Genomic DNA, 27,070 nt, shown 5'->3' with positions numbered 1-27,070 from the left:
GCCAAGGACACTAGAAAAGATTTTGGGTCAGTCCTGTACATGGTATACTCATTTTTGTCCTTGTTCCACTGATTAACACCAGACTTGTGATTTCAGCATACATGGCAGTCAGATTTATTTCCAGGAAAAGGAAATAACCTTGGTGAGGATCCCACCAATCTTGTCATACGACTGGATTTTAGTTTTTATATTACTTACACCTCTATTTAGGTCTTCTATTTCTTCCTGTGTCAGTTTTGTAAGCTTATCTTTCTAGGGATTTTTTTTCTTCTAATTAGAAAAATATAGAGCCATAAAGTTGGTTTAAGTATTATACCATGAAAGGGGAAATGCTGCTGTTTCTATAGTGATGTTGCACATTTTATTTTTAATATTGCTTACTTGTGCCTTTTATATCCTTTTCTTTTCTCTGCTCAAATTTATTATAACTTTGTTTTACCAGTATTTTCTATGAAAAAGCTTCAGCTTTATTTTCCCCTCCTTTGTTACTGATTGAATTAATTCCCTTCCTACCTTAACTAATTCTTTCAGCTTCCCCTGGGTAATTTCCATTATTCTTTTTAAAAATTTCTTAATTTGATTGTTTATCTCATTAATATTCAGCCTTTCCTCTTATTGAATGAAAGCACTTAATGCTCTAGTTCTCTCTCTCAAATTTCAATATTGAGTGTCTATAACAATGTACTTATAAATGTTATTAATTTCCATTATGATTTATCCTTTAATTCATAAATTATGAAATTTTTGAGTTTTAAAATGAATAGGTTTATTTAAGCTATCTTCTTATTATTAATTACTAATTTGAATTGATCGGGTAATCAGGTCTGTAAAATATAATATTTTATATTTACTCATATTATGATTTATTTATAAATATGAGTGATAATACTTTATAAATGTTTAATGTGTGGTTGAGAATCATATGTGTTTTCTTATTTGGGTTGATAGCTTTTCTATGTCTGTTAGATCATGCTTATTAACTATGTCACTCAAGTTACTTAATTTCTCTACTTGAATTATCAGTCATTAAAAAATATGTTAAAACTCCCTACTATAATGGTGGACTTGTTCCTTTTTCCTTGAAATTTGTCAAGGCTTGATCTGGGAGTTTTGAGGGTATGTGGTTAGATGTATACAAGTTTGAAATAATCATATATTTCTTCAGATAGTAATACTTTTTTATCATTATGTAGTAATCCTCTTTGAACCAGAAATATTTTTACCTTCAGATGTTTGATTTTATATAACTACTATACCAGCAACACTTTTTATTAGTACTTTCTAAATATATTTTCTTCTTTAATTTTACTCTCAATCATTCTCTTTATACATTTTAGATACATCACTTGTAAGTAGTAATAGTTTGATTTTGATTTTTCACTCAATTTGACAATCTTTTAACTGGTGAGTTTAATCTATTTATATTTTTATCATCATTACTGGTGTATTTGGGATTATTTCTACCACCTTATTTTGTAATCTCCATTTCATCCTGCTTTTCTTAATTCTTTTTTTCTCCATTCACAATCTCTTTTAGAATTTTTTATTACATTTTTTTCTTTCTATGGTTAGGAAGTTACATATTCTATCTATTCCTTCAATGGTTATAAGAGTTTAGTATGCATACTTTATTTAAGAAATTAATCATCATTTCTATCTTCCTTTTGAAAAAGCACATCCTTTTTATAATTTTTTTTTTCAATTATAGTTGACATATATTACATTAGCTTCAGGTGTACATCATAGTGATTAGACATTTACATAATTTAAGAAGTGATTGTTCCAACAGATACAGTACCCATCTGACACTATACATAGTTATTACAATATTGTTTATTACATTACTACATTCCCTATGCTATACTTCACATCCCCATGACTATTTTGTAACTACCAATGTGTACCACTTAATCTCTTCCCCCCTTTCACCTGTCCCCACTACCACCTCCCATCTGGCAACCATCAAAATGTTCTCAGCGTCTGAGAATGTTTGTTTTGTTTGTTCATTTATTTCATTTTTTTTAAATTCTGCATGTAAGTAATATCATATGGTATTTGTCTTTATCTGACTTATTTCCCTCAGCATAATACCCTCTAGGTCAACCCATATTGTTGCAAATGGCAAGATTTCATTATTTTTTATGGCTGAGTAATGTTCCATTGTATATATGTACAACTTCTTTTTATCCAGTCATCTATTGATGGGCACTTAGGTTGCTTCCATATCTTGGCTATCGTAAATAATGCTGCAATGAATATATGGATGCAATAAGTCTTTTCAAATTAGTGTTTTGGGTTTCTTCATATAAATACCCAGAAGTAGAATTACCAGGGATATATTTTTTTTTGTCTCTTGTTTTAAAGTCTGCTTTGTCTGGTATTAGTGTTGCTACTCCAGATTTTCTGTTCATTTCCATTTTCATGAAATATCTTCAAAAAAGCACATCTAAAATGCTTTAGTTTCAAATGCCTTCCTCCCTTTATTTACATCATTGGTATCTGTATCAGTTTTATATTGCTGCTGTAACAAACTATCACAAATTTAAAAGCTTAATCAAAATTTTATTAGAGTTCTGTAGAGCATAAGTTTGATACAGATCCCACCAGGCTAAAATCAAGTGTTGGCAGAGCTGCACCCCCTTCCAAAGGCTGATTAGGATCCCTTTCTTTGCCTTTTTCAGCTTCTAGAGGTCACCCATATTCCTTGGCCCCTGGCCATTTCCTCTATCTTCAAAACCAACAATGGCTGGTCAAGTCCTTCCCACATTATATTCTCTCTCACTTTTTCTATAGTCACATCTTCTAATTCTTCTCTGTCTCCCCCTTCCACTTTTAAGGACCTTTCTGATTATATTGGGCCCTGGAGATAATCCAAAATAATCTCCTATTTTAAAGTCAGCTGATCAGAAACCTTAATTCCATCTGCAACCTTAATTTCCCTTTGCCATGTAACTTAACATTCACAGGTTCTGAGGATTAGAACATAGATATCTTTGGGGGTTCATTATTCTGCCTACCAGGATGTCTTGTCTTATTTAACCTTCCAAAATTATACATGTTATATTTGTTTAGCATTGCCCACAGTTTACAGATTTCTTTATTCCCTATTTTTATATCTCAGACTTTTCCTCTGGGATTATTTTTCCTCTTTCAGAAAAATATTAACTTAGAAGAGGTAGTTAGTGATAAACTCTTTCCAGTTTGGTTTACCTGAAAATGTCAGTTTCTCATTCAATTTTAAAAATTAGCTTTCTGAGTATACTAATATGAGCTGGCAGTTGTTTCTTATCAAAATTTGAAAGGCATTATCACATCATATTCTGGCTTCCATTATTGTTATTGAGAAGTCAGCTCTTGGTCTAATTGTCATTCTTCTGTAGATAATCTATTTTGCCTAACTACAGGCATACCTCCTTTTATTGTGCTGCACTTTATTTCACTTTGCAGATATTACATTCTTTACACATTGAAGGGAAGACCCTCCACCAGCAAAACGATTACAATTTACTGAAGGCTCAGATGATGATTAGCATTTTTTTAGCAATAAAGTATTGTTCAATTAAGGTATGTAATTTTTTTTTTACATATAATACATTTGTATACTTAACAGCCTATAGTATAGTGTAAACATACTTTTACATTCACTGAGAAACCAATAAATTGTGATATTTGCTTTGTTGCAGTGGTCTGGAACCCAACCCACAATACCTCCGAGGTATGCCTATATTTAAGATTTTATTTTTGCCTCTGATATTTTGTAGATTTTATAATAGTTGCTCAATATGATGCCTTCTCGGTGTACATTTCTTTTAGTTTGTCTTCTTTGGCATTTGTTCTACTTTCTGAAATGAGAATTAAAATCTTGAAGTCTTTAGCTAAATTTCCTGAATTCCCACTTTCTTAAATACTGAGAAGTTTACTGTACCAAATCCTTTTATTCTTCATGTCCTTTAATCTCTCTTTCAAGGTTTCCATATTTCCATTTCTCTCTGGTGCATGTTAGGAAATACAGATTTATCTTATATTTCATAAATTCTCTCTTCAGCTATATCTCACCTGCTTAATCTATGCTATGGAAAATTCATTTTAATATATATATTTTTTAATTCTTAAAGTTCTATTTGGTTATTACATATGTCAGTCTTTTTGTAATCCCTTTTCCAAGCTAATGTTATTAAATCCTTGTAGCATTTACTTAAATATTTTAAACATTTTTATGTTTTAGATGTAGTAAATCCAATATCTGAAGTCTCTGGAGTCCAACTGTGCTTGAGCAAACAAGTTCAAGGTTGCTTGTTTCTCTCTGTGAGCTTGCTTTTCTGTTGCTAGTTCATGTTTTTCTAGGCTTTATCTGTGTGAATTTTGCAAGACCTAAGTTGCAGGTGCATCCCTCCAGGAACTAGCTAGATTGTTTTTTTTCTACCAGGAACTCTGGGGTATTACTAACGCAGTGCCACCTAAAGTCAGTTTCTCCACCTGGGGTTTCCAAATTACCCTACAACGATAAGCCTGCAGTTTCCACTTTTTAGAAGGGGATTTTTCACCCATTGAAACCCCATGTGGAAACAAATGAGTTTCTTTGTCTTCTGTCTTTATTAGTTATCCAAATTTTGTTTTGTTTTGTGTTTGTTTTGGTAATCTACCATTTTGCAGACTGAACCTGTAGGTTTCAAAGGATTCTGGCTTTGTGTGGGGATACACTTCTTTACCTCGCAAAGGCCTAAAGCCTTGATTATGGTCACATGTGCACCCATTAAAATCCAAGACTCTGGGTTACATAAAGTGGCTTATTTTCACAGGGGAGTTTTATGTTGAGTGTCAGTCTTTCAGTCTGGTTTCAAACTTCCCCTTCAATTCTCTACTATTTGGAAAGTTACCTTACTTTCTTGCATGATCAACTGTGTATTTAAAAGGTATTTGTCTGGATTGATTTTATTATATGACTGTTACTCTTCAAAAAGCTGTTTAAAATGAGGTACCCTTTCCAGGGTCATTGTATTATGTCCATTTATTGTGATATTCTTTTATATATTTTAGTAAAGTTTTAATGTTTTCTTTAAAAAAAAGATACTTGTCATATTTTATCCAGCTGTCCAGTATATTGTGTGGAAAGCTTTTAGAGTATCTCATCCACCCTATTTCTGGAAACGGATTTACCCTAACATGTAATATTTATCTTCTGCAATCTCCTATTTATGTTCTTGAATGTTTTTGTTGTTTTTTAAATCATATTCTGGCTTGTACTCTAATTATATCTTCATAAATCTTTACATCCCTTTGCAGTGGTTAAGTTTCTTGAAAAGGAACAAAATAAAAATCAATGTTTGTTTTCTTTTTTCTAATTTCAACTGTGAGCATGGAGAAGTGAGTGCTTGCATCTATTTCTGAAAAGTTGATAATTTCATACTTTATTATTCTATTATTGGGGATCTTAAGCAGAACTGTTCTGTTCTGTAATTCAAATGATGCCAGAGTACAGATCCCCAAAGAAGAAATACTATCAAAGACTAGAGCAGGATGTGGGAGAAAGTCAGAAAAGGGAGAGTCCTTTATTCTTTTAAAATATTGAACTTTTGTATGATAGAAAAATTGGGCCATGAAAAATAAAGTTTGCCCTTATAGTGCGTGGGTGGGGGAAAAACTCTTTTATGTATGCCACACAGCCAGGTTGCCATCTAAATGCTATTTCTGTTCCTCTCTCACATAGAAATTTGATCATTACACACACACACACACACGAAAGATATAGGAGTACATAAGTTAACCACATTTACTGTGCTTAAGCTCAGAAGAGCTTTTAGTTTCAATGACAGAGCTCTTCTTTCCAATACAATCTACAAGGCAACTGTCAGCATTTTTTAAGCTGAACCAGAAAATGGGCAGGCATTTGTTAAGCAACAAGAGTATCTCAACTGACCGGGACTTAAGCCATTGACGTCAGCGCACATTAGCCAAAATATTCTCCCCTCCTCCAGAGCCCCAACTGTAAACATCCAGCTTGTATGCAAGTGGCCTGACAACTTCAAGAGAGTGGAGCAAGTGAACACGAAGTACTCTCCTTCCGTACGGCTGCCAGGTGGCCAGAAAAGCATCTCCCTCCATTCCCTGAAATAATATGCAGAATTATCGAAGTCTATTTGGGGCACAGCAATATAACAGAGATAAAAACATAAATAATACAATTCTGAACATATATGCAGGATGATCCTGGCAAGCAAAATCCCAGTGTAAACTGAAAAGAATGCCTTTCCTTTATGAACAAGGCAAAATTCATTCATTTCAAATTCCTGTATTTTTCCATCATCATTTTTGCTTTAACATTTTAGGACACATGCTATATTTAATAGATGAGCATATTTTATTGCTTCTATGAAGTTTGACCATGATAACCGATTTCCTATAGAATTTTTATTCACATAATTGCCTTTCTATAGAGAACCCACGGTAGGAAATTCTTGGTTTGTCATTTCTTGCAATACAGCACAGATTACAATAAAACTTGCAGATAGCCTTATAAAAGAATAGATCATGGGAACCAAAAATGGGATTATCTGCTGGAAATCTATAGGCATGACCCAGAAATGAAGAAAGTCTCAACCCTCCTGCCAAATTTCAAAGCAGTAACTAGTTATGGAAAAGTCTGAGTGGTCATTATTGACAGAAGAATGAGAGAACATTACTAGTGAGCTTTCACCCCATAGCGGAGGGGTACTTTCTACAGCCGCCTGCACTATTGGGAATAGACCAAAATCTAGCCAGCATGGAAAGAGGAGTGGGAAGCAGGCAAAGAGAGAGAAGCTCACTGCTGGGACATTTTATTTAATACCAGACCCCTAAACATATATAAAGTCTCTTCTCCCTTCCATATGAGGAGAGAAAGCATATCACATATTTTCCATATTTTTCTCCCTGTCATCATCATCATTCAAAGAATTTAATAGCTAAGAGATCATGAGAATCAGGCATAGCATTCTAGTACCACCTCACAATTCAAAGCCTTCAACAGCACAAAGAACAATAATGATACTGAAATGGCACGCTGAACATTGTTGGGACTTGCTGGAAATCAATATAAAACTCTTTTTACTAAATATGACAAGACCAAACCTAGTATACACAGTCAGGACATTGTACGAAAGATTGGAACATTTATATCTATGCTATTCTCAGAGGACAACAAGCTCCAGAGTTAGGCAGAACTGTGTCAGAATTCCCCCTCTGCCTCTTAACGACTGTAAGACCTCAGTCAAGCTACAGACCTGCTCTGCTATTTAACTTCTCACTTGAAAAATAGGAATAATGGCTCCTAGACACATTAGCATGCAGACAGAGAAAATGAATGTTAACATCCAGTACACAGTACATACACAATGAATCCTAGATTTTATTGTTATATCATACACAAAATATTAATAAATCACTCAAAGTTTTGAAGTTTTTGATACCTGAACCACATCTCTATTATACAAGGGTTCTTGACCACTTGGAGAGTTTATAAACACAAGCCAGATTCCCAAAGTCCATCTTAGGGACTCTAAGTTAGTGGTCTGGGGTAAAGGCCATGAACCTGGACCCTTTGTTAAGTTCCACAGTTGTACCTGCTAATTAGCTAGGTTTCGGAACACAAGGATGAAGAATCCAGGTGAAAACTAAGTTCCAAAATTTGGTTTTCAGACAGACACAGAATTCTAGTTAGTGATCTGGGGTTATATGTTAGAGTTTAACCTTGATTAAGTCAGTGAGAAAGGTAATTATATTCATCAAAGTGACTTAATTCCTCTCAAAGAGCTCATTACTGTGTAAGTCCCCGTTCATTAATACAATCATCTTCCTTAATGGTAATGGTCTGAAGACTAGCATACATGCCTCACACTCACTTCATGGAAGCTATACTAATCATTTTGAAATTTCTAGGAGAATGGCACAAACCCCATGTCCATCACTGGTACTATATTATTAGTGCTTTGTATGATTTTTAAGCACAATTATGACATTTCAGTATCATAAAAAGAATATGAATTTTAAAACATTATCAGCTGTTGTCAGAACTCCTGCACATGCTATGCTGGGGATGACATCCGATCTAGCTCTCAGTTTATATACTCTTCTCTAGATTTCTACTTTTCATTACCTTCCTCATCACTCCATGGTTAAAATGCTTCCTCTAATTCTATCTTCTGGTTTTCCCAATTGCTGTTCCCATTGAAAAGATCCCCATTTTGGTCACACATCTGGAATTAATAAACTTTTTTTTCTGGATATCTCAGAATGCTCTGCAGACATTCACATCCACATACTCTGAATGTGGTAAATGATAGAGGAATAGATAATCACTCCCTTTGGAGAAGGTTCAGGCTGTCATTCCAGGTCACAGGTTCCAAGACTGGATGTAAGATCCAAGCAGATCATATTTATAAAAATTATAAACTTTGATTATATGTACATCTTCATGGGATGTCAAGTAAGTTCAATACATAAAAGAGAAAAAGTTTACTTTAAACATCTAGTTTCACCAAGTTCCTAAAATTTGGAAGAACATTTTTGGGTCCAAACATTTATGTTTCTAATTCCTGGTCTTTTTCCAATAAAGAACTGTTTTGGAAAATTTGAGTAAGACCTATTTAGTAGTTTTCAAATATACAGTGAGCCAAAACAAAAGTTAACAGGGGATGCAACAGGATGATTCAAAGCATATTTTTTAAAATGACATTTTGAGTGGAAACAATTTCTCACAGGGGAATACATTTTGTTTTTTAAGTGAAGAGCAGAGAATTTTATTTTAAGGTGAGATGTTAAGAGAGAAAACTCATATCTAAAAGAACAATATATGAGGCAGAACAACAAAGCTGCTCTTATTCCAAATTAGCATTCAAGAATATGTAAGTTATTTTTATCATCTACAAGTATTAGCATAAGTGGCTGTTCTTCACTATCAGAAACATATTGCTCTTTACACAGAATATTATCAGTATTAGATCGATTATTGTATCCAGTACAAAGTTTCAGGAAGATTTACAGCAAATAAATATTCCTTGAGCAATTTTCACTCAATAAAAAAAACTTGCAGTACTTTTTGAACAAAGAGTTTTACATTTTTAATTTAAAGACGCAGCACACACAAAAAAGTGCACACCCAATATAAGGTCTACTTGACAATCATGTGTAAATGGCCAAAGATACTTAAGTGCTTCTTTTGGTTTCAATTCTCATTCATGATAAATGCCATATGATGTGAATTGCACGGGAAGTCCTGTGGGTTTGAGTTCCTTCCAAGTTGGTGTTATCACAATTGATCAAGGGTACCAGAGGACACAAGTAGATGTGACACTTTTTTCACTTTTATCTCGAGACAGTACTTTTTAATGTTGTAATACATTATAAATTACAAGAAAAGAAATATATATATATTTCATATATATATATACAATTATTTTCATCACTCTTGATTCTACCAAATGAAGTATATAGAAAAAAGACCTAAGCTACTAGAATTACCACAGAAAGACTACAGAAGCTACTCGTATTTGTTTTTATTTCTTTTTTAAATGACTGAAAAGTACATAAAATAACAGAAAAATACCCATGTTTTCATCAATAATTGAAAATGGGTAATATTTTCTCATATTTGCTTTTTTATCTTCCCAATAAATACTACAAATAAAGTTGAAGCCCTCTTTGACCACTACCCTTCCCCCTCCCTTTCTCTACAGGCAACCACTAGCCTGAGTTTGATGGGCCACAGTCTGGCCCTCTGGGTTTCATGGCTCCAAACTTGGCCTTAAATTAGAGCCTTGGAGATATTGCTCCACATAAATTGTGCAATTTTCGACCCCATACAAGGGATGTGGGCTAGGCTCCAATTCTTTATGGTGATTCTTCCTCTTCATTGAGTGGAACGAATTCAGTCCCCCACTCGTTATAAGGTCCCACCCCCATATTTTCCCTGTTGGTCCCCCTCTGGTCCTTCACCCTGGTCAGCACCTCCTCCTCATCAGACACTAAAACCCGGCCCCTTTTGTCCTGATTAGTCCTGGCTTGCCAGTAGGCATGCAACATTAGCCCCCACTCTGATATACGTGCTCTCCCTTTTCTAGGCCCTGGTCGTTGTTTATTTTTTTTTTTCTTTCTTTCTTTCTTTCTTTCTTTCTTTCTTTCTTTCTTTCTTTCTTTCTTTCTTTCTTTCTTTCTTTCCTTCCTTCCTTCCTTCCTTCCTTCCTTCCTTCCTTCCTTCCTTTCCTTCTTTTTCTTTCTCTGTCTTTCTTTTTCTTTCTCTCTCTCTCTCTCTCTCTCTCTCTCTCTCTCTCTCTCACTCTCTTTCCTGAGCAAAATAGTTTGTTTTTGACATCTGTAAAAATAATTCTCTATGAATTTTTTTGTTTTGTTTTTGGAGTGTATCATGTGGTTATAATACATCCTCCCACTCCATTATTGACCTAAAAGCCCCCTATTATCTAAAAAATTTAAATGCTTTTTTTAAAAAAATAAGCTTGGAAAGAAACAAAACATTTTAATTAAAAAATACAGGAAATATATTATACAACTACTATAGATAACACCATTCATTCATCACATAATTATTTATGGAGCACGTACCATGTGTCGAGGACTTAGCAATGAATAAAACAAGCAAAAATTTTTTTAAAAATCTCATTGCTTTTCTTTTAGTGGAAAAAATATAGAAGGGAGAGGGAGAAAGACAGAGACAAAATATGTAGAAAAAATAAAGTTGAGAACAAAATTGGAGAGTGCTGGGGATCGGAGACAGCTTTTCAATTTCAGATAAATTGGTCAGGAAAGCCTCACTCTGAACGTAGAGAATGAGCAGGCCTGGCATGAGTCTCATGGAAAACCATTTCAGACATAAGGCAGCAAGTGCAAAAGCCCTCAGACAGAAGTGTGATGCTGTGTTAGAAAAACAGCAAGTGGCCAGTATGACTGGAGTAGAGAGACTTAGTAGAAGAGTAACAGGAGATAAAATCAAAGAGTTAAAATGGACAGACTCTATTGAGCATTTAGGCCACTGTACAGACTTTGATTTTCACTCTGAATGAAATGGGAAACCAGTAGAGAATTTGGGGCACAGAAAACACATATGGTTTGACTTATATTCTACTATGATCACTCTGGCTGCTTTTTTTTGAGAATAGACAGTAGAAGGGCAAGTACAGAAGCAGAGGACTGATTGTGTGGCCATTGCATCATCTGGACAAGAGATGATGTTAGACCACCGGGAAGCAAAGGAGGTGGTAAAACGTAGGTTCCAATATATTTTGAAAATAGATCCAAAGATTTGCTGATAGAGTAAATGGTGGGTATAAGAAACAGAAAGGTCAAGAATAAAGTTTTTGACCTCAGCACCTGAAAAAATGAAATGGGTATTTAGTAAGTTGGGGAAGATAACAACAGGTTGAAGTTTGGCAAAGGAAATCAGGAACTCAGTTTGGAATGTATCAATTTTGAAATGACAGACAACCAAGTGGAGATTTTAAGTAAATAGATGAATATGAGAGTTGGGAGTTGGAGAGAAGTTTTGAACTTGAGATTAAAAAGAGAAAGACAGAGAAATTTAGTGCGTAGACGGCATGAAAAACTAGGAGGCTGAACGAGATTACCAAGGGTAACGTAGATTGAAAAAGATTGATAAAGACTGAGCCCTGGGACATTCCAACATTCAGAAACTAGAGACATAAGAAGGAATAAGCAAAGGAGACTGAGTAGGAGTAGCCAGTGATGTAGACAATAGTTTAGTGGTTACCGGAGGGTAAGGGGGGAGGGAGTGACAGATGAGGGTAAAGGGGATCCAATATATGGTGATAGAAGGAGAACTGACTCTGAGTGGTGAACATACATACAATGTGATATATAGATGATGTATGACAGAATTGGACACCTATGTAATTTTACTATGTAAACCTATGTAATTTTACTAACCATTATCACCCCAGGAAATTTCACTTAAAAAAAAAAAAAGAAGAAGAAAAGAAATCCAAAAGAAAGTGGTGTCTGAGAAGCAAAAAGAAAGTGTCTTTAAAAGCAGTAAGTGATCAGCCTTCCAACATATTACTGCGATGAAAACTAGGACTATAATATTAGATTTAGCAACATGGTATTCATTAATGACTTAATAAAAAAATAGGTAGGGGATAATGTCAAAACCCTGTTTGGAGAAGGTTCTAGAGAAAATGTGCAAAGTGGAACAGCTAAAAGGAAGAAGGAGTATAGAAACTCAGTTTTAGAATGTTTACCTATAAAGAGAGGTATATAAATGTGGATGTAGCTGCAGAGGTGAAATGAGGTTGGGGGAAGGGGGGTGGTGGAATTTCTTCCTTAATTCAGTGAATAGGAAAGTTCTCTTCTGATTGATTTTACAATAGTAAGATGTGGAAGTCCACCAGGATGGGGAAGGAGATCTTTGGAGTTTAAGAAGAGATTGAGAAATGTTGACTAGGAAGAGTGAATGAATTTTAAATGACAATAGTCAACGTGGTTGTAGTTATCTCTAGCTGTGTTCATCTTGGAGAGGATAGGTTTAGAACAGCCAAAGAGTTGAATATTTCCAGAGTAGGGTTTTACCGGATGAATAATATAGTGTGAGAGCAGGGCAAACCTGACAGTATGTTCAAGGAATGAACGTGATGATGAACCATGGAATCTAAACTGTATAAGGAACGGGAAATAATAGAATGAGTTGGAATATTAGATGTGGTTTTTGGAAAACAGAATGTTTAAGGCTGATATTATGGACAGAAGATTGTTGGTAATGATAAGGTCTAGGCTCTGACCATGGGAGTGGGGACTGAGGTAGAACAAAGGATACATTCTTGGAGGAGAAGAGGTCAAAGAATTGAAATGCCAACATGTGGGGAGGATCATCTAGGTGAATGCTGAAGAAGACTGAGTGACATGTGGGTGACGGTCAAAAGATTTGAGCAGTGCATGGCATAGGCTGATGGCATAAGACTCAAAGCTGGGGGGTTGGAAGAGGAAGCTGAAAGAATAGTCTAGAACAGTGCTTCCCTTACAATGTAGTGCATGTCCTGTATCTGCACTGTCCAGAATACAGTAACCACCAGCCACAAGTGGCGGCTGAGCACTCGAAATGTGGCTGGTGGAACTGAGGAACTGAATTTTCAATATCATTTAATTTTAATGAATTTAAATTTAAATGCCACATGGGAATAGTGGCTACCATAGTGGATAATGCAGCAATGAGAAGCAAGGAGGACATCGACCTTAGTGTTAGGCTCAATGTACTAGGGATATAGAGAAAAAAGAGTTAGTTCTTGAGAAGCCTGTGGAGGAAGCAGTATCATAAGAGAACTAGGTTTCAGTTAGAGAAAGACTGAGGATACAGAAAATATTTTTTTTAGGACTGACTGTGAATTCCAGAGGGCAGGGTGGAAGAATTTCAGGAGTTGGGGAGGCAGGATAAACAAGGAAAGAAAAATATACATATGCATCATTCTCTATATGTGCATTGTAATTTTTATGGCCTTTATTCCTTTTGAGGACAAGGTTCATATTTCATTGCTTTCTTGTCCCTTAGAGAAGAAACCACCACGATGCCTTGCACAACGTCAGCATTTAATAGATACTTGTCAAATAAATTAAGGTATTAAATCTCTGGCAGATGAGGGTATTCTTACTGATAGCCTCTAAAATAGAATCTAGACAATATTTATATTATACTCTACACTAATTGCCTAAGTGCCAAATGATAGATAGGATCTCAAATGCTCATCTAAGTTCAACTATGTCAACAAAAGGCAGCAGTTAACTCTTGGCAATCAAACAATTTTTTTAAAAACAGCAAATATCTAATGAGATTAAAAAATAGTTACTAGGTATTAAACACTTTTTATGTGCTAATTACTATGCTTTACAGATATTATTTCATTTAATCCTCTTAGCAATCCTATGATAGGCATTAATATCCACATATTACAGAGGAGGCTATTGAAGCTTAATAGTGTAACCCTCCTGTAAAAAATCACATAGGTAGTAACCATGAGAGCTAAGATTCAAAACTAGCCTTTCTATTTCACATGGCTGCCTAATGTTTCATAGATCACTAACTTGATGTTCCTATTTTTCATATGTTCTGTGGTCAGAGGAAAATGTATGAATAAAGGAAAGAAATAAATGAAGAAGGTAATTTTTGTTCTGACTTTAGTTGGCCTTTACAATCACAGTAGTGATTAAATAAAAATAAATACACACCGGTCTGTGTTTGATGTAGGAAAGTGAAAAGAATTTTAGTGATTCAGACAAATCAATCAAATGTGATCAGTTTCCAATCACAGAAGATTAATTATCACTAAATTAACTTAAATAACTAAGAAATGATATTTGCAACAAATTAAATGTAAGCTGAATTTTATATTCAATGAAAATCATTGCATGAATAGATCACATCTTATAGTTCCATTTTGCAGACACTTGTAAGCATATTTCCTTGTAAGAAATTTTAAAATTGCAAAGGAAAATAAAAGGTAAACCTTCATTGAGTGCCCACTATATGCTTCTAACATTGGGCTGGTGACTTTTGTCACAATTTGGCACTAGCAAGTGAAGCTCAACAACATTTTCTAGGTCAGAAATTATTAGCTCTCAGAGTCTGGACTTAAACTCAAAATCTATAATCCAAAAGTCTTCTCCATTGAAATACAGTTTTAAAAAATCTTAATGCAGAAGGATAAAGAACGAGCATGTTCAAGGATGTTCTCATGTCTCAATTTGACATTTTCAATTTATGGCTAATGCATTTGACACATTATGAATTATAATTCGCTTCGTTGACATATCTGCAGGCAATCTGTAAAGTTCTAGGGAATGTGAGTGATTTCCTGCAAAGAACTTTTGACTCTTCAGTGTACCCAGAGCCTAATACAGTGCCTGGCATGTGGAAAGCACTAGTTTATTGAATGGATGAGAACATTGGAAAGATCTCATTCCCTGAATTTGATGATATAAAGCCAAGTTTTCTGTTCTTGTTCTGCCAGTTACCTTTTTAATTTTCTATTATTTTGTTTTCTACTATTTCTTTCCATTTCACCATCTGTAAAATAAGGGTGACTTGGACAGATGGTCCTTTTCAGTTCGAAACTACCATCTTTGATTCTACATGCTGGTTGGATAATTAAGGAACTTAAAGACCCTCAGCCTGGACTTCAAAGATACAGAAGATGAAGACCTATTTGGTTGGGGATTTAACGACACAAAAATCTTACTTATAACAGAAATTACTTCCAACATTCCTTAGTTTAATTTGCAATCACGATGTTTACTCAAAGTGAATATTCGGGAGAATCTAAGAAAACTGATATTTTTTTCCTATCTTAAGTTTTACTCTTAGTTCAAGAATGAGGATAAAGTGAGAGATATGAACATATAAAACCTAAAATGAAATTTGATTCCAAAGTAATTTATTTCTAAAGCATTTATAGTTTTCCTCCCTACTGGGCTGTTTTTGTGATGTGTATAATTTCCTTTGCCCCCAACTAAGGAACAGTTTTGCTTTGTAATAATTATTTTGATTTATTACTGTCATTTTCCTCCACCCATGCCACCCCCAGAGAGGCCACCTAGCCACACATGCAGGCTTCTTCCAGTCAATCTCTACTATTATTTCTTTATTCTTTTCTCCATTAAGCATCTGCATTTATTTTTTTATGTACCTATTTATTGTTTCTTACCTCTCTTGCCACTTAAATTAAGCCTTCCAAAGGTCAGAATCTATGCATTCTTTTATTCCTCACTGGATTTCCAACCCTAAGATAAGCACCTACACTTTATTAGCTTCTAAATAAATATTTCATGGAGTGAATGAGTGAATGAATTTCTCAAGAGAAGTAGCCTTATTTATCTTTGGATTCTGGTGCCCAACAGAGTATCATGACACATGGTAAGTACCCAATAAATGCTTGTTACCTGAAAATGTCATACAGGAAATAATCCTCAGAGTAATTTTGGATAAAGATAAGCATATATGCTCACCAAAGAAATAATAAAACGTTTTTTTGAAAGTTTTAAAAAATCTTTTTCTAGGAAAAAAAAATAATTGATTTTATTGAAGCAAAATACTTTTATGACTAAGGAGGAGCTAAGAGAAAAAAAATTAAGTTCCGCATGAGTCTCTTCATAAAATAAACAATTTTGCATTTGGTAAAATAGAAATTGTATTTACAGATTATCTTGAGTGTCACTCTTCTAGTTTTATTCATAATAACAACTTTTATTGATCACAAAGTATGTGCTGGATACCACTGGGTATCTTATGTACATTATATAGAATTATTTCATTTAATCATAAAAACTCTTCAAGGTGAACATAATTAACCTCAATATGTAGCTCAAAGAAGTAACATGGTCAAGGTCACAGAAATAGGGTGAGCTTGGACTCCACCTCAGGTCCCCTCATGCCACAGGAAGTCCATGCTTCAAAGAGTCAGATCCTCAGAGTTCTATACATTCCACACAATCTGATTTCTGAAGTTTTTCTTAAAAAGTGTGCTGTTGCATCTCCCTACCACTAAGTAGATGAATGGCTAAACTGGGCATAAAGCGATCTAAAGGGGAAATTCCAAAGGAACATAGGGACAATTTTTAGTTGGCAATCACTGCCACTTTCCCTTCTATCTTGTGATGTGTAGAATTTCCTTTGCCCCCAACTAAGGAATACTTTTGCTTTGTAACAATTATTTTGATTCATTACTGTCATGCTCCTCCACCAACGCCATCCCCAGAGAGGCCACCTAGCCACACATGCAGGTTTCTTGAATCCTGTTTACAATCACTGTATTCAAGGACTGGACCGCTTTTCCTAGATTTCAAACGTCTTTCTGACCAATCATACCCCTGCTCATGATTCCAATTGCTCCCTATGTGCTACCAGTGACGCCCAGACCCAGCCTCACACCATCGTGCCAAAACTCCATCCCAACTTTATAAGCCCCGAAGAAATGCTCAGAGTTGAACTTGGCATCCTCACCAATACCCTGCCACAGTCCCTGTTTTTCATACTATGGCACTGCTGTACAATTAGTCATTAAAGCTAAAAACTTTGATAGTTTTTGACGCTGTCCTATCTTTATGTGATAACGTCCGATCAAGTCACCAAGCCCAATTCATTCCACTTCGTAGATATGCCATTTATTTACTCAAAAACGGGACATATTTACAGAGCACTTACTCTGTGTCCAAGATGCTGCCCTGGTCATCTCTGTCTGCCCTTGGCTGCATCCCCACTGCCCCTGCTCAGATCGAGGCCTTCATCACCACTTCCTTCAATGTGTAAAGTACCATCCCAGCTTGCGTGCAAGCTTTCAGTTTCCTGACACACCCCATGCATTTTTCCACTGTCACAAGAATTATCTTCCTTAAATACAAATCTAATATTATAACTATTGGCTTGAAAGCATCCCCCTCTCCCCTGGAATCCATAAAGGTTATGTCTTAGAACAGCATTCAAAGTCCATTATACTTTGGTTCCAACCTTCTTTCCTGGCTCATCTTCTATCCCCCACCCTCCTTTGCTCAAGCTTCTCTAAAAGGTCACCACTTTCCGGAAAAAACCACACACTTGCCTGTGTGCTTCTTTGCAAATGTTGTATAATCTCTAGCAGCAATTTCTTTTCCTCTTCCCTTTGCCTTAGACTTCAAGATTTATTTCAAATATTGCCTTCACTGTGAAGCCTGCTCAGATGTTCCCAGGAGGACTGGATCATACTTTTCATTATACTGTCAAAATGAAGGGTGTATCACTAAGGCATTTATTACTGAGGGAGTGAATATACAAACAGACAATGGCCAGACTAGACGTAAAAATAGAACTTTGACCTGCAACCTGGCCAGAATATCAAACCCCTTGTCTACAATGCATAGTCCAGTTCGCAAGCCTGCTACAAGTCAGATTTGTAGGAAGTCAGACTGTTATATCCAATAATAATTAAAGAAAGTAAACAATTACTTCTCTACCAACCAGCCCAAAATATCTCCAGGACTTGATTAATAACCAATAGTGCCCTTAACTTTTGTCCCCACTTCTAACATAGGAACAACTAGAGAAAGTCAAATTTGTACCCCTAACCAATTACAGAAGATGCTCTGCTTCTAATTCGCTGAGCTTCAGCTTCAACATTCTAATAGCCTCCATTCAGGACATACCTGAAGCCTTCCCTTTTATTCCACTATAAAGTTTTCTTACTCTTCTGCGTGTCTTTGACTCTCTGCCAAAATGTAATTGATTCCTTTGGTATACAGCAAGCTCTGAATAAATAGCCTTTGCTTTTCTCCTTTGGTGGGTCTTCATTTGTTTCTACCGTGCCTAGCCAGGACCTGCCACGTAAAACTACTCAATAAATGATTTGTTGTTTTTATGCTGGGTTTTGTTTGATGACTACTGCCACCACAGGATGCTTTTCACAACAATCCAACTTTCTTGTCACAAATTTGTAAATAATACTTCCTTATTATCCAGTTAAAATCTGTAGAATCTGTAGTGATGTCCCCTCTCCAATTCCTGACATTGATAATTTGTGTCTTCTTTCTTTCAGCTATATGTTTATCTAACTTCTATCAACTTAGCTAGATACTTGTATTTATCAATTTTATTGATGTCAAAGATCCAGCTATGGGTTTCATGAATTATTAATTTTCTCAGTGTTTCTTTTGTGTTTTTTACTTCTCTTCTTATCTTTTTTATTTTTTTTATTCTACTTTCTTTAGGTTTACTTTTTCTAGCGTCTTACGGTGGAGACTGTAATAAACTTAGATCATTTATCGTTGATATACTTTTTTCCTAATGTGGGTATTTAGTTAGATCATTTTGAGGCTCGTTTTTAAGTTTTGTTCAGGCAGGTCTAGAGGAACCTTTATTCCAGGAATAATGCAGCCTACTAGTAAAGTGTAGCCCTTCTGGAGCCTTTGTGGCATTCTCTAAGTGATCAATAAAGCCTCTCCTTTCTATCTGGTGGTAATGCAAATTATTCCCAGGCTTGTGTGAGTTGTGGAAACCTGTTAAGCTCACAACTTCCTAGCTGTTCCTTGCTCAACCTTATCGATTTTCACCCGATGCATGCATGTCTTAATGTTTTTTAAAGACTCATGGGGTCCTCTCTGCATATTTCTTGGGCTCTTCTGTGTAGCTTCCTACTCTGCAGAGCTCTGCCTCACCATTTACATATACTTCATATTTCCTAAACATCAAGCTCTATTTCCTTAACTATGTAAGAAAACTGTTCTTTTTTTGGAATCTCCCTCTCTGTTCTGTAGTGTGGAATGTGCCTCCAGGAAGAAATCTTATGTACCTCATCTCATTTGTTTTCCTCCCCCTTAAGATTCACAGTCCTGTGCTGTCATCCAATCTCTGAAAATAGTAATAATATTATGTTATAATGTAATAAATATTATAATAAAATAATATTGAATATAATATGCATATTATGTATATTAGTACATATTTCTAATTTGAGACAGAATAATAAGTAATTTCTAAAACAAATCATTAATATTTTGTGGTGGAAATTGTTTTTCTTATAATTGCAAGTTAATTGTGTTCAACTATCTTGTGACATCATTTAAAAAACATAATAATTTGAGCCACTTAATTTCCTGTAAGTTGGGTCACTCCGTCTTTAAATTTTCAAAGTCCTTCCTATTTGGGAGTAGTCTAATAAACCTAATCAGTATAGGCACATGAACACATTAGAGCTAAACTCCATGCTCTGATCATTAAAATCATTTGTATGATAGAAATTACCAGCCTTGATCCCTGCCTCCATCCAACTGTGAAATGGGTTTGACTAACAAAACTCATAGTACAAATTCCATTTATCCGCAGATAAACAAAGGTGAGTAAAACATAAAATTTTTTTTAGAAATTACTCTCTGACTATAAAATTAATACGTTTATTGTAGAAAATCTGAGATGTAAAATATAAAGGTGATAATAAAAGTACCATAAATGCTATAGTATTAATATTTTTATGTATACTCATCTAGTGTCATATACTTCCAACCCCAACCACCTTTTGAAAAAAGTTGTCAAAATAACTTTCTTTTTTTAAAAAAAATCTTTCCATTATGGACGCCTTCCCTGACTCCAACAACTGACCTCAGCTTTTCCGTGCTTAAGCCAAGCTTTGCAATTTGCTTCTGGAAATGTAGTTAGGTCTCAAGAGTTCATGTGTATTTGCTCATTCATTTTTTTTTTTAAACAAATTTTTTTTGCAGTTCCCACTTGCAGGGACAGATGCTCCTGCAGTCTATCTATGTGGTTCATTCTACTAATAACATTCTGTGGACTTGTTCTTTCCTATGGAATATATTCCAATTCCTCGTCATTTTTGCGCACTGAAAATATCATATAATAACCAAGGGTGTAATTTACGTTTACAATTGCGATACTTATAACATTCTTACATTGGCATTATAAAAATATTAAATCCTTAACTGCAGTTCAACTTGCATTTTTATTTCTTGTCACCATCCTGCCTACTTCTCAACGGAGGCATTAATGAGCAGTGAAATAGCCAGAAGACAGAAAGAAAAGCAAAGAACATGGATACCACGTACAATGTATTAAAAAGTAAAATATAATTTGATTTTTATTCCAAGGTATCATAATTTGTATTTGCAACAGGTGAACTTTATTCTCTTTTCTAATAGACTTGCCTCCCTGTAAATACTATTTACAAATCTATTAGCCAAATTTTCATAATTGTCATTACATTTATGACATTCATAAGTGTCACTGAGAAACACAATAAGTATATGCCTGTTTCACCATGATCAAAAATCATTAAATGATCTTGGAACAAGTACATATTTTATACCAGACACAAAATACAGCAATATAGGTAGTCCCCCAATTAACGGTCAGCCACTTTCTCAGGGATGGAAAACTCTTTTTTCCCCCGGCCTCTGCTCCCTCCTTGTCCTAACAGGCAGACCTATTTCATTCGGACCTACTACCTCTGCTTTGCTCAGTTCCCAAGATGGGCCCCGACTTAGACTGTGGGGATTAATCACCACCAAATCATCAGCGTGGGGCTCAACATCATTTCACCCTTCCAGGTATCATGCATCACAGAAGGACATTTCGGTCAACGACAGACTGCAAGGACGAGGGTGATACACCAGATAGCCTAGGTGTGTACTAGGCTATACCGTCTAGGTTTGTGTAAGTGCATTCTGTGATGTTTGCACAACAAAATCGCTTAATGATGAGTTTCTCATATGTATCCCGGTCATTAAGTAATGCATGACTATAGTCTCATGCCTCAGTCTTGACAACCAGATTCTTCCTTGTTCCTGAGCTTCAATTCTCACCTTGTGCCCCAGGCCTGACAGCTATTCGGTTGGTGAAAAAGTAATTGTGCTTTTTGCAATTATTTTTAACCTTTTAAACTGCAATTACTTTTGCACCAACCTAATAGATTGCTATCTTATTTCTGTGTATGACTGAGTCCCTATCTTTGAGCTCTGCCTCCTGCCTTATCTTCCCCAGGACCTGTCTTCCCTTGAAACGCACACTGGTGGCTGAGATCCTGTCTCATGCTTGCAAACTTGAAAATAGCTTCCCTTTGTAAATTTCTTAGCCCCCTTTATGCACAATCTAATTTTTTCGAAAGACGACCATATTTCACTCTGAACACATACGCGTGTTACTTTCTCTATACTCTTTAAGATACTATTAATATATTCTGCTAAATGACTCCCAGTTTCCCATATTCCAAAGCTAGGTCGACCCTCCCCAACACATCCCCTCTATCTTCATGCCCTATGTGGCCAGCCGAGCTCCAGATTTCAGCCTCTCAGGCTGTACTCAAGAAGGCTCCTTATGACTATGTGCTGAGAGAAAAAAAATGGTGTACCTCTGAAATTTTATACTCAAGACTTAATTTCTCTAGGAATCCCATTCAGGACAACTGCTAAATATTAGGAAGTTGCTTTCCCTAATACAAATCTAATATGTATTGTTGTGACCTGAATGTTCTTTCTGGAGTCCACAGCTACACTCCTGCTTCCTCTGAGGAGCTGGGTGAGTTTCCTGAGGTGATCATCAGATGTACTTTACCAGAGAAAAGTATGATAAAACATTATTATGTTTCATTGACATAGCACCATTCTTCCTATCCTGAATCATATACTACGTAAAACTGGAATTTTTAATAAGGCCCAAGAATGTAACCATCATTTAAAATATTCTCAGCGGAATATCATTTTGATTTCCAAAAAACCCAATTCAAAACTTGCTTTGGTACCTAACATTCATGGTATAAGAAACTTTCCAATTCTGCTTCTTAGGTAGCCAAAGTTATTTCAACAGTAAAACCTGTATATGTATACTGCTTTAAAATTTGTAATTAAACATTATAAGTGAAAGCAAGGACTCCCATGTAAGCAGACATGAAATGGTTAATTTGAATTTTGGTTGTTGTTATTATAGGCAAGTTATCTTGCAATCCATGTGTTTTAACTCTCCCATTGGAGCAGAGGACATAATTATTGAGTGAAGTACTCTAAGTAATGAGGAAGAAAATTTTGACTTAGCTTTCAATCTGGAAAATGATCTCTTTCCACCAAAAGTCAAGGATGGTACTCCCTATTTATTATCCTTATTTCACAAATGAGAAACAGAAATATTGGAACCAGAAAAAAAAAAAGGATACAAACTTAGTGCTTCACACAATATTTACACTTTACTATAGTGTAAATCATTAAAACAACCAATTAAAGCAAAATTAAAATGCAGAAAAAAAAATTCAAACTATAATAGTACTAAAGAAAACCAGAGGAGAATTCTTAATAACCTCAGAATGGGAAGACTATCTATGAATGACACAAACCCAGAAGCTATAAGTGAAAAAAACTGATTAATGTAATCATATAAAAATATACATTTTAAATTACTATACAGCAAAAAAAAAGAGAGAAAGAAACGTTAAAAAAGTGAAAAACAAGTCACACACTGGGAGTAAATATGTGCCACTCACGTTCCACAATTGAGCTTTTTTCTTTAGAAGTTCTCTACAGAACTTCAACGTATAAACAAGGGGGGGAAAAAAAGGACAAGCCCAATATAAACAGGGGCAAAAATTAAAAACAATTAGATCACAGTAAAGTGAATGCAGATGATTTTAAGTGTATAAAAAGAGGCCCAACCTCATTCACAATCAGAGAAATAGAAATTAAAAACTACACATGCAAACCATTTCGTACCTACAAAACTGGCAAGTATCAAAGAGTGGATAATCTAATGCGTTGCCAAGGGTTTAGAGAAGCAGGCGCTCTTATTTTTGGAGTGGGAGCCAATTGGTAAAGCCCTTGGGGAGGATAATTAGTATCTATCAATATTTAAAATGTACAAGAATTTTACACCCAGGTGAGAAATGACGAACATGCAGAGGTATTTACTGCAGCTTTGTCTGTAGTAAAACAAGAGATAGGAAACAACATAGGTAGGTAACTGCTTCAATAAATATAATGCGATACTAAGCAGCCATTACAAAACAAGACAGGTCTATATGTGCAACTATGGAAGTCCTCCAAGGTACACTGGGAATTGTAAAAAGCGAGTACAGAACAATGCATATGATATTTTATTATTTGTGGAAGTACAAAAACGTGTGATGCATATATTTGTAAATACATAGAATACCTTTGGGAGACGACACAAGAAACCAGTAAACGTAACTGCATTCCAGGAATTACCAAGAAAACAGAAAAAGGAGGGAATCTTACTTTTTAACCACATACCTTTTCACCTTTTAAATTTTGTACCACGTGTATGTATTAACTATTCTAAAAATTGCATAAAATCTGTGCAGTTGTTATTGAGTAGAGGTATCTGAATCATTTGTAACTATTATCCTGGGGCATAGAGTAAACAGACAAATGAAGTAGCATCCTTGATAAGTTTTCTCCAAAAAGCTCTTCGTTTGTTTGGCTGTGATAACTCATGAACTCAGAGGCTGCTGTGTGCAGAATAAGACATCCATAACATTGTCCCAGCCCCAGGTCTACACCTTGTGAAGTTGGCCCATACAGATTATGATAGTTTTAAAATATGCCCATAAATACTTTGATATGCTTTCTTTCAGGTAGAGCTTAATTTCCCTCACCTTGAGTGTGGGCTGGATTTAGTGTCTTGCTTCTAATGAATAGAACAGGACAGAAGTGATGGTATATGGCTTCCAAGACTAGGTTATAATAAACATTGTACCGTATTTTGCCATGGATAATGTGCACTGTTTTGCCCAAAGTTGTGAGGGGAAAAATAAGGATGTGCATTATACATGGGTAGCATTAATTCTGTATCTATATAAATGTTTTTAATTTGTTTATTTATACTTATGAGTTAAAAGTGTAACTCTAGAAATCAATAACGATATCCATGTGTAAAATAATACCCTGGAAGATGATAATCAGTTTTGTTGAACTTACGAAGAATTTGCAATGATGAAGAGTTATGATGCGTAAATATCATAAAGTTGTTACCGGTTCATAAAATTTCTTGTACCTTGTATGTGTTCTTGTGTTTTGTAATATATGCATTACATAAAATTTCTTGTCCCGTAATATGTTAAAAAATAAATGCTAAAATTCCTTTCTAATACAAAAAAAAAAAGTACCTAAATGTAAACAAATAAAAATTTGAATTAAAAAATTAAAACTCCATTTCTTTGCTCGGAAAGTTCGGGCCAAAAACATGGGTGCGTATACATGGCAAAATACCATTGTTTCTGTCTTTCTCTGTCTCTTTCTCTCAGGTCATTTTTCTCTGAGGAAAGGCAGTCTCATGGCACGAGGAGAGTTCCATGGCGTGAGGAACTGAGGTCCCCAGCCAACAGCCATATGGGAACCATCTTAGAAATGGAGCCTCCAAGCCCAGCTGAGCCTTCAAACAATTGCAGGCCCAGTAGATGCCTTGATGGCAACTCCATAAAACACCCGGAGCCAAAATCACCCAACTAAGCCATTTTCGAATACGTGACTCTCATCAACTGTGTTTAATGTTTGTTGTTTCAAACTGGTAAATTTTGGTATAATTTATTCTGCTGCAATGGATAGATAATGAACATACCTTTTGCTCTCCCCCACCTCCCATGTGTCGAAGGCCTAGGAGACGTGCAGAGGCACATGCCATTTGTCCTGTGAGTAATGGTGACCTATGGGAACATTGTGAGCAGATGCATGCAGATCATTGTCCTGTTTATACACTAACGACCATAGAAGTGATTATTAATTAGATATGCATATATAATGTATATATGCATAATTTAAGAAACTCTCATTCTTACACCATCACCACCTCTCCCACCCCTCACTACACAGGCACTGCTTGCTCTTCTGTTTGGTCCAGGGACACTGAACTCAGGTAGCCTCCACAGCAACAAATGAGAGAAGTGGAAGAGTTCAAGAGAGCTGATAATAATCACTATAGGTTCTGGCAAAAGAGGAAAAAAACATGTCCAAATATTCCTTCCACAATTCTCAAATTACTACATAGTAACTTTTCTCATATCCTGCTGACTTGAACATATCTAGTTGATTTCTTTCAGGATACTTCCCGCCATTTACCTGCCCAATTTCATTTCATCTTCCTTCTCCCAACACAGGAGGTAGAACACGCTCTGGCCTTCAGGTAAGAGCTGAAAATATAGGAGGATTCAGGGCTTATATAACATTGCAACATGAAAAAAGAAAAAGGATGCCAGCATAACTAGCAATTTTTTTTTCTAAACTGCGTGCTTTTTAAATATATGTAAATTTTGTTCCAATAAATGTTCCATACACATTTTGGGGGCCACAGTCAACAGAGTATGTAGCATTCAACATTTTATTTTATATGGCCTTCATTCTCTCTCCCTCTTTCTCTCTCTCTCTCCCTCTCTCTCTTTCACCATACTCACACCCCACCCCATGATTTGGTGGTATTATTTCTGAAAACTTCTTAGTCTCTCAATGGACTGCACTTTTAAAAGATTATAGAAGTTTTTTCAAAGGTCAAAACTGAAATGTTTTCATTTCACACTACTAAGGGCCATTTTCAAATACAAAAACATGGAACTTTAAAATCATTCCCTTTGACATGCACATGTCTCTGCTATTTTCTCAGTTTGCTTACTACTAGAAAAACAATAGTGCCTAGGTATTACTTCTGCTGAGACTCGTACATCATAGTTTGTCCTTTGGCCCAGTTGCTATTTCACTTCACAGAAGGAAACCAGCAACCTCATTCCTACCATCTAGTGAAATCTAAAATCACATATGAGCCAATGGAGCTCATATCCAAAGTACCAGAGGTGAGACTGTACCTGTCTATCCACCAAGCTGTCACGGCTTTTCATCCACCATGCTTATTGGGCTCTCACATAGGTTCTGGATCTAATATACAATTTCACTACCGAGACCATCAATCTTGTTTTGAACCCTTCCCTGCATGGCTGGGAACTGACTCCCTAAGCCAAGGTGACCATGCCTACTTCTGCTTACCTGGCATTCCTCTCCTGGACATGTCTTCCTCCTATTAGCTTATGCTAATGTTCTAACGCTTGTGCATGTCATACTCTTTGGACAGACTGCTTTGAGCTGCAATATAGCAGAGGCCCAGGCTCTGAGGTAATCCAGAGATGTAGCTCTTGAGCCCCCAGGTCTGGTTTTCTCCCTACCCATCTTCCTTATCTACAACAGCTCTGTGAGTAAGTTCCCAGAATGCTTTGTAGTGATCCTTCCATGCAGAGATGAGCCACAAAAATGTAGTTGTTTCTCCCTATTGTCACAGCAGAAAAACATACACCAGTTCTTCAGAAGTTTCGTTGAATAAAGGGATTTTTGAAACAGAGGAAGAAGGACAGGGGAATAAAAGTGATTATGAGTAGTACACATTCTCATTTAACAAAATTGTTGCACAGTGAGACAAGAACACAAAATAATGTAAGCCCTCTACTACCACCCCCCAAAAAAAATATGTTAAGGAGAAGCCAAAGCATGTCTACATGTGAGCTGATTATGTTTTTCATAGTCACATTAATGTTTTTCATATTCACACTTCCAAGTATCATCA

At 35.6% G+C, this 27,070-nt stretch overlaps 1 protein-coding gene across 1 annotated transcript in view; it reads right to left on the bottom strand.

The window, feature by feature from the left end:
- Positions 1-17,213, bottom strand: part of PDE7B (phosphodiesterase 7B) — a 386,530-nt gene extending 369,317 nt beyond the window's left edge. The window contains exon 1 of the mRNA XM_033102909.1: positions 17,192-17,213. The gene's annotated coding sequence lies outside the window, so the exon portion shown is untranslated. The remainder of the gene's footprint in view (positions 1-17,191) is intronic.
- Positions 17,214-27,070: the final 9,857 nt, after the last annotated feature.

Source organism: Rhinolophus ferrumequinum, chromosome 3 (genome assembly GCF_004115265.2).
Source record: "Rhinolophus ferrumequinum isolate MPI-CBG mRhiFer1 chromosome 3, mRhiFer1_v1.p, whole genome shotgun sequence".
NCBI lineage: Eukaryota > Metazoa > Chordata > Mammalia > Chiroptera > Rhinolophidae > Rhinolophus > Rhinolophus ferrumequinum.
Note: the sequence above shows the minus strand (reverse complement) of the source record. Positions and strands in the feature narration are given on the sequence as shown.